Source organism: Trachymyrmex septentrionalis, unplaced genomic scaffold (genome assembly GCF_001594115.1).
Source record: "Trachymyrmex septentrionalis isolate Tsep2-gDNA-1 unplaced genomic scaffold, Tsep1.0 scaffold60, whole genome shotgun sequence".
Lineage (NCBI taxonomy): Eukaryota > Metazoa > Arthropoda > Insecta > Hymenoptera > Formicidae > Trachymyrmex > Trachymyrmex septentrionalis.
Window position 1 is genome coordinate 5,709,258 of NW_017305779.1, and position 8,775 is coordinate 5,718,032.

Here is an 8,775-nt window from a genome sequence, read left to right on the forward strand (position 1 = left end):
TGTGAATCAATAGACGGTACCGACAGAATGACCCGTGATATTTGGAAGCAGTTACGAAACGTGATCCATAACGCTCGATAGCGATTGATAACGCAACTGCGAATAAAAAGGTCTGGCGAAAGTTGGGACTTTAACAATCGAAGACCTCCCGTCGTGTCCCAGGCGATTTACGAGGAATACCGAGCACATCGCGTGTTTCCACCGCGCTTAAAACGCTCGCCGAGCGGACATCAGAGCTCGTTCCACCTACGCGAATTCGTCTTACGTTGGTGATCAGCCACGAAGAGAGGAGAGGAGAGGAAAAGACAGAAGTTAAAGCGACTGCCGCGAGAGTGATGCGCGCGAGCAGGTATTAGGATGTGATGGTGGCGGTGGCCGTAGTAATAGATTCAGAGTTATGTTACGACCGGCCATAAAAGAAATGAAAAAATTGTCCAGCCGCCGCTAAAAAAATCTCCGCGGAATATAAATGCTTGATTTTCTGACTGATTTTTTGAACCGCGTTTTCGTTTGTCGTGTCTAGTGCGCTTGCGGTGCTTGTCTCGCGACAAAAATGACTCTTGTCACGAGATACTTGCAAAAGGGTATTACAACTCGTTGAGAAATCACTCCTTTACTTTAGAAGTGATACAACTCAAAAGAACTAATAACAAATTCGATCACTTTGCACTACGCTAGATCAGTGCATACTGAAAGCTGCTATACATGAAATCAGCAAAGTTAAATGTAAAAGTATATAAATATTTTAAATGATTAACTATCTATTAATAATATTGTCATGTTATTTAACAAAATATACATATATTATTTCATTATCAAAGATGATTATATTGTGTTATTGCATTGAGATTATTTAATATAAAGCAGTTTTTAATATGCATTAATTCAACGTAATGCGAGTGATCGAAATTTACCGTAAATTTGCCAAAAAAGAGGAAAAACTATTTTTTAATTCGACAGAAAAGTGACTAAACAAATAATATCGATAAAAAGAATGTAGGATACACCGCCTAAGAGTACGTACTTTCATGCTGTATAACTTGTACAAGAATCCGAGTTTGACCGTTAAAATGCTACTTAAATTATTCCTTATAGTTTGATCTAAAAATGTATCAAGTATCAATTTGATAATAACACTCAGGAAGTCAATTTTGCTAAGAAGATAAAAATGGATACTCTTGGACAAGTGTCTTCAAAAGTATGTACTTAAAAAAAAAGTGTCGTTTATTGTAAAAACAAGATAAAAAAGCTTTTATTTTCGATTGAATATAAATCTTTTTAAATACGTAAAGTATTTTTTACATGTAAAGTTCATATACTTGTAAGTAAATTTTTGACCGACGATTGAACTCAGTGCAATCGATATGGGTCTAAGAGCCAACAGCTTTGGCACTGCATTTAATTTTCATCGAATTTAAAATTCAAATATAAATAACTGTTACAAAATATGTAAACTGTTATCGTTATCATCATCTACAGCATCACTGTTTTTCACAGATTGGATTAAGATTTCAAGGGCGTACTTTTATAGACAGTCATGTTACTTTTTACTTTTCGTATAAAAACTATTATAGATATTAAATAAATATATCATTAAACATGAAGCACAGACATATATTATATGTACACAATATAAATATAGATTCACAACAATTTAATATGAAAATCGATTAATTTATTCGTGATAAATAGGTACAATAAGAAAATGGCCAAAATCACAGAATTTAATATATCTCCTTTATCGCTATAATGATCACAACTATCTTTTATACGAATTAACTAACCAAAAAGGCACATTCTGTGTGAGTTACAGCGGCTGCGATTTAATAGTTGTGCCATAAAGCTTAATATGTATTCTTGAGCGGTGCGTATTCTTTGGACGCGATTTTACTCTGTATTCTTAACATGATTACGATTCTGTAACGACAGTCGTTGATGTCGTTGTGTAGATATTATGTAGAATAAAAGAGCTGCGCAATGACATCAACGACTGTTGTTAAGAGCTAGATAGAATCGGCCTCCAAATGTCATTTTTGTTATTTTCATTTTACAAGAAAAAACTATTCTTAGCAACAACTCTTTTTGAATTATAACTTTGATGACTTTTTAAAATCACTCTTTTCTAATTGTAATGATTTTGACAATTTTTTAAATGAAATTATGTGAATTTATCTTTAATGATTGATAGAAAATCACGTTTTTTTTAAGTTGCGTTATTTTTAAAGTAAAAAAGTGATATACCATTTTGAAGAATAGAGATTGAAATGAGAGCGCGATAAATGAGTTTAAAAAAACGATATAATTTGTATTATTATAGTAAAATCATCTCTATTTGGATAAGAGTACTTAGCATACTTTAATATCTACTTTTATTCGAAATAAATCGAATATCGCGATATTCTATGCTTCGATATAAACCTCGAATTAATGTCACACACTATATTATTTTCTTAATTAATTGTCGCGCATATGATTATGAATATTTGTTGTTAATAAAAAATAATCTTAAAATTTTCTTGCATTCTCGAAATGCATGATGCAATTGAAATAACGTTTACTTAAGATATAAATAAAACGATCAACGATGAATCAATAATTATCGAAAGTATCAATTTCTTCTGATGATATTTTTAAAGCACGTAACTGCCTGATAATTTATTTTTACTTCATATATCTGGTAATTACCTTGCCGTCACTATGTAATTTTCATAATTAAACTTTCGATGAATCGATCAATCGATGTGACCTTGTTGCATCCACAATATCAGACGAATTCGATAGTTTTTAATTTTATATATTTAAGCGCACTCTATATATTTAAGCGTTGCCTGGATATAAATTAAGTATATCAAGAAGTAAAGAAAAATTGTTTATTTATCGTTAGCCATCTTTTTTTCATTTCTCAATCAATTTTGCTACATAATGTTCTTTTAACCTCTCATCGATTGATAATCACTGCCACTTTTTTTTTCCGCCCCACAAAATTTTAGATCACGAAAAAGCGGAGAAAGATCCGCGCGATATCGTGGCTAATTATATCTATTAGACGATAATATCTGAAGGATCCCAGCGAGATAATCATATTACCGTTACATATAATATTTCGATTAATAAGTTCATTGTGTCGCGTTGCGGAATATGCTTTCATTCGGGGAATGGAAGTACGCATTACTTGTAATGCCGCCGCGCCATTACTTTTTATCGTTACTTTGTTATAATAACAATTTGGTAATGACGTTGCGAATTTTTTTATAATATTAGTAATAGTAATATCAGAGTTAAAAAGGTCAAATGTTACTTATTGTAACGGGTTGGAAAAGTCACTCATTACTGGAAAAAGTAACATTTTATTTATAATTAATTATTTTTATTCATTGTAACGGAAAAAGTAACTTGTCAATGCGTTACTAGTTATTACTTTTTTCAGTAAATAACGCATACCGATGACAATAAGTTACTTTTCAAAGTGACTTTCTTAACCATAGCGTAACCTTAGGGTTTAGTTATCATTATACTTCTACAGCACGAAATATTACAACAATATTCCGTAAAAATGAAATATTTCTGCAACATTTAGAGAAATATTACATACTTACTGTTAACATTATGCATTATTTCAATAACTATTCCAGTTTTATTAATTACTAACATACGAGTATTATTATTTAGCATCATATTCTAAAATACATACAATAAAGTTATGATCAAAAAATATTCAGGGGCCTAGAAAGCACAATCCATAAAAGATTGGGACTCTCCAGGAGAATCGCTAATTCGATTTGTGTACTCCTTATAGAATTCCTGGATATTTTCTCCTTACGTATCCCTCTCGTGGCGAGGCCGCGTACTTATTTGAATTGTCATATTGCAATAATATATTGCAATATTTCCAATAAAATATTAATATTTTAATATTGCAGTAATATTGCTGCAATTTTTATAATATTGCATACTATTGAAATATTGTTCTTTCCCATTCCCTGCTTTCAGTTATGCACTGTTATCAAGTATATCGATGCGCAAAGCCGAAACTCAGGGAAATACGAATCTCGAGTGTCTACACGAAAAGAGGCTTTAAAGACCACCGCGAAAAGAGACTCCTCCTTCCTTCCTCATTGCGGTTCGCAGTTAATCTCGATCGTTCCGTACTCCCGCTGACCGTGTGCGTACCGTACTCTTCCGATTGTTAATTCGGAGCCTCGAGAAAGGCCTCTCCCCCTCCTCGTTTCGCTCGTAAGGTGAACACGATGACATCCGTACTGAGCCCAAGAAAACGAGTCTGAGTAGGGTAACTGTCCCTATTATTATGTCTGTCCCTATTAATTTATTTGTGCTTTTGTATTTCAATAAGCCATAAAGAAAACTAACACGAATAAATAAAAAAAAATTTCTTTTCTTAAGTTAAATTATTAATGTATGTAAATTATTAATGTGACGATATCAAAGGTAATGTTTTACTTTTTAATTATATTTTTTATTTTAAACATTTTTCGAAAGATATGAAGAATTTATGTAAATCCGGTAATACGTATCGCAAGATTTTAAGCTTGTCCCTATTAGTGTGCCCTGTATTGGAGCTGAGAACGTTGTGTTATGAGTGTACATTGAAATAAGTATAATTGAAATGATGATTTATGTAATATTAACTTAAACAATTAGCTTAAATTTATTAACTTTTTTAATAACTATTTGTTAAAATGAGAGTAGGAGAATAGTTCCAATGCAGATAGGCACACAAATTGGGGGCACATTAATAGAGTCATCGTCACTTGGAGGCCTCGCTAATAAGGATAAAACATGTTTCATCGAAAACATTATAAAGTATAATATTAACATTTTTTAAATTAAAGAAATATTATATAAAAAAGAAATAGTTGAAAAACCGAAATTGATTGCAAGCAGATAAAATTAAAGCTACAATATTTAGTTATTAATTTGGTAATAAGCAAATTGGCTAAAAGATACATTAATACGGACAGTTACCCTACATGGAAACCTGCACAACCAAACGAACGAACGAACGAACGAACGAACGAACGAACGAACGAACGAACGAACGAACGAACGAGCGAGCGAGCGAGTAAGCAAATGAACGATTCGGAATCAGATATTATCTTTGACGAGGCCCACGTTGGTGGAGAAGGGCTGGTGAAGGAGCCCTTTCTTGGGGTCTCGCGCCAGATACGAATCTCTTTGGCGCCACCGTCTCGGGGTCTTTTGAGAGCCGGCCTTCTCGTAAGTCCTCTTCTAAGCGAGGCCGTCGGCTCGTACGAAAAGCCGCGTTTCGAGGCCTTATAAACGCAGTTTGAGCGTAACCGATACCCCAGCGGGGGGCCAACATCGGGCTGCTTTGCCCTGTTCGGTATCATCAAAAATGTCCTCCGCAACGATTGACAGCGGAATACCTCGGATTTTCATCTCAAACGCGTGCTCACGCGAAGGAAATTTTAATTTTTGAAAAATGAAAGAAATTAACTCTTTAACAGTCGAATATATACTACGGAATATTTTCTCTATATGGATGACAAAAAATACGTCATACGTTAAATGTTGAACAGTAAGAATACAAAAGTTGTTAGTCAGGTTTTAATACGATCTATCTACATGTGCTCTATTACATTGCTGGTGTATGTACTCTCCTTTGAATAGATCTTATTTTTCTATTTTACTATTTTATTAGTAGAAACTGCACGAGACTAAATCAAGCGTGCAGAATTTAAGGAGAAAAATAATTAATATTATTATTCGCATTATGTTGAGTTATGTAATTTGAGAGATATTATTAAAACAGCGTGGTTACATTTTGTTTATCGATATGTACGACTAAAACGCCCGAAAACAGAATACGGTTCGATTGGTTCAATGTATTGCATATTTAATCGCGTAACTATTAACTTGTTGATTGTAAATTAATATGTTAACAGAGAGCAGCCCGCAATTCATTAATTATTATATAAATTTCGTGGTAACAAGAGTATCGAAATATAGAATACATGGCGACCCATAATCAATCTCGATATATATATTTTTAAAGAACAAATTGATATATCATAAATTTCTATAATTATATAAAATCAGATTCTGATATCATTTACAATCCTTCTGCTGGAATGTAAAATCTTCGAGCATATATGATTGAACAATTTCCGTGTATATGTGAATTATACAAATTATATAAATTAATGAAAATCCGTAGTACTTGGACGTGCTTTTTGCTGGAAATATGACGCAAACAGTTTCGAGGGACTCGAGGTATCGGTACATAATTGTTCTTGGGTTAACCGAATTATTAATGTCGAATGGGAAAAAAAGGACAGCATCGCTTCGTTTCGAAAGAAGAAACCTCCGGCGCCGCGTCGACGAAACGGCCGAATACGCTGCACGGGCAGAATGCCCAGTCTAGGTAGCATGACGTTGTAAATATTTGCTGTCATCGGTGGGGCACTGTCGAGGAGCCCATCTTGTCCCCACCTTAATAAGGGTATGTGGATACCTTTTCGGAAAGCGTGTCACCTGAGCCTAGTATCGGACACTGATGGTGCGGATAGCGGCGCTTTATATCTTTCCTGTGTGTATACCTCTCTCCCGGTCTTGAAAATCAGCCGCTTAAAAGACTTGCTTCGGCTATTCGTCACTTCGACTCCTCCTCGATTCGCTTTCGATTTGAGCAAGCGATGCGACCAAATCGATTTACAAAATTTGCATTGTACATCGATCGCGAGTCTCGGTTAAAACTGTTAAGAGAAGTGGCGCCACGCCGGAGAGGTAATAAAAAGTAATAATTACGCTTTTCCTTTTCGAAATCTCCTCGTAAACTCGATTTATTGCAGCTTTGTTTAATGGAACTTATCTCCGTATCTCTCTAAAAGCACCTTTACGGAGTTCATTTAGCAAAAATTTGTGCACTAAACGGAAAGCGCAAAGGGGCATTATCTTATTTACAATATCAATTATGGCTTTCTGTAACTGCCGGAGACTAACTTCTTCCGGAAATTCCGAGACTGTTAAATACTACCGCGCTCGAAGCTCAAAATACAATATCCGGCGAGAAACCGGCGAAAAAATTCTCAACGAATCCCCCTCAAGCCTGGGGCGGGCAGAGAAGTCGTACTCGAAAACGATACATCATCGGGCGGAGATCATCTTTCTAAAATCTCGTCATAAGAGACGCGTCAAAACGTCACCCCGTCGCGTCTCCTTCCAAAACAGGCGGCAGCGCTTCTTCTTTTACCTGGCTCGCGCTTGTGACGTCATGACGTGCACCTTTGTCTCTGTGTGCGAAGGGTAAACTCAGGGGAGATAATTAAAAACCGGGTAAAAACGACAGAGATCTAGCCGGCCGGAGATATGTAGGAGTCGGTAGAGCCTGCAGTCGACGGAGGACAGTCGGAGATGCTATCTCGAGTTTACACCCATCAACCGCCACCTCCTCTCTTTCTCTTAGCGGCCACCTTCATCCATCTACTTGCGTGTAAGCGAGCAGTCGCTCCCGGGCTCAATGATACGCGCACGTTCCTGCTCTTATATATATGCTGTCCTCGCGCTGTAGAACCCGCTGTTCAACAGCCATCCGACCGTACTATGGACACACGTAAATATCATCGAAAACGTGGATACGACATGCTCCTATCCTCTCCTTCTCTCCTCCTTCCCTTTCCTTCCCTTCTTTCGAAACGATCAGAACGTGTATCATCCTTCCTGTCCGAGTATCCTTTCTTTTAAATTCTCGTTGGAATTTGATGTGGCATCGAAGATACCTTCGAGATCTTTCGTATCGATTACGTCCGGCTTCATGGTAATGGTGGCGGCGGTTTTATATCGATACTTTATTGAGAATTCAAATTTGAAAAGCATCGAGAAACCAGGCGTTTACTTCGCCGAACGCGTGACGAGTTAATTAAAAATGAAAACTAAACCGAACGGATCGCATCGCGCTTATTTGTCTCCTCGATCGGCAATTTGTAGATTAAGGAAATATATTAAGATAGAGATCCGTAAGCCGGAATAATTATCGCTTGAACGACAACGACAAACGTTCGTTCCGCACTTGGACAAGAAAATCGTTAACGTGTCGCACTACATAACATACATCGTGTTCCCTTTAAATTAAAGCGACACAACTTACGCGATTTTCGAGTTATTATCATGAATGAGTTAAGTAAACATTACCTTCAGTCGTAAGCGAATTAATTTAACTTTATAAAAATTTCAAAATCGTCGGAACTCGAAAAGAGCAAGAGAAAGTTTTATTAAATGCTCTGGAACAAGTCCCCTCAAGCGCTAAGACAATGTATAAAAGTAAAAATTCGAAAAACTATATAATTGCATAGAATTTAAGTAGCAAGTATATATAACAAAATAGAGTTAATGATATACACAAGTATAACAAAGTAGTTCATAATATATGTAAAGAGTGTGTTTTTTAAGGATTGTAAAATAAAAATGGCAAAAATGACACGTTAAAAATATATTCTTTTGGCCCATAATTATTTGATTATAATAATATTAAATACTATTAAATTTAATTACAATTTTCAATAATTTTCTGTCAAGTTGAAAAATAAATTTTTCCTCTTTTCACTTCAATTTAATGTAAAAAAATGAATATATACATATACTATACACATATATACTATAATATATGTGTATAACGTAATATGTTAATGACTTTCTTTCTTAATTGCGGAACAGACGTTATCATTCAAGCGATAACAATTAAGAAAATTTAATTTTTATAGTTATGTCACTTCTAAAATAAAGGAATTATATATATAT

At 35.0% G+C, this 8,775-nt stretch overlaps 1 long non-coding RNA gene across 1 annotated transcript in view; it reads left to right on the top strand.

Annotated features, from left to right (window-relative positions):
* Positions 1-455, top strand: part of LOC108752521 — a 1,692-nt gene extending 1,237 nt beyond the window's left edge. Inside the window, exon 4 of the long non-coding RNA XR_001939562.1 lies at positions 14-455. This is a non-coding gene — a long non-coding RNA (uncharacterized LOC108752521). The remainder of the gene's footprint in view (positions 1-13) is intronic.
* Positions 456-8,775: the final 8,320 nt, after the last annotated feature.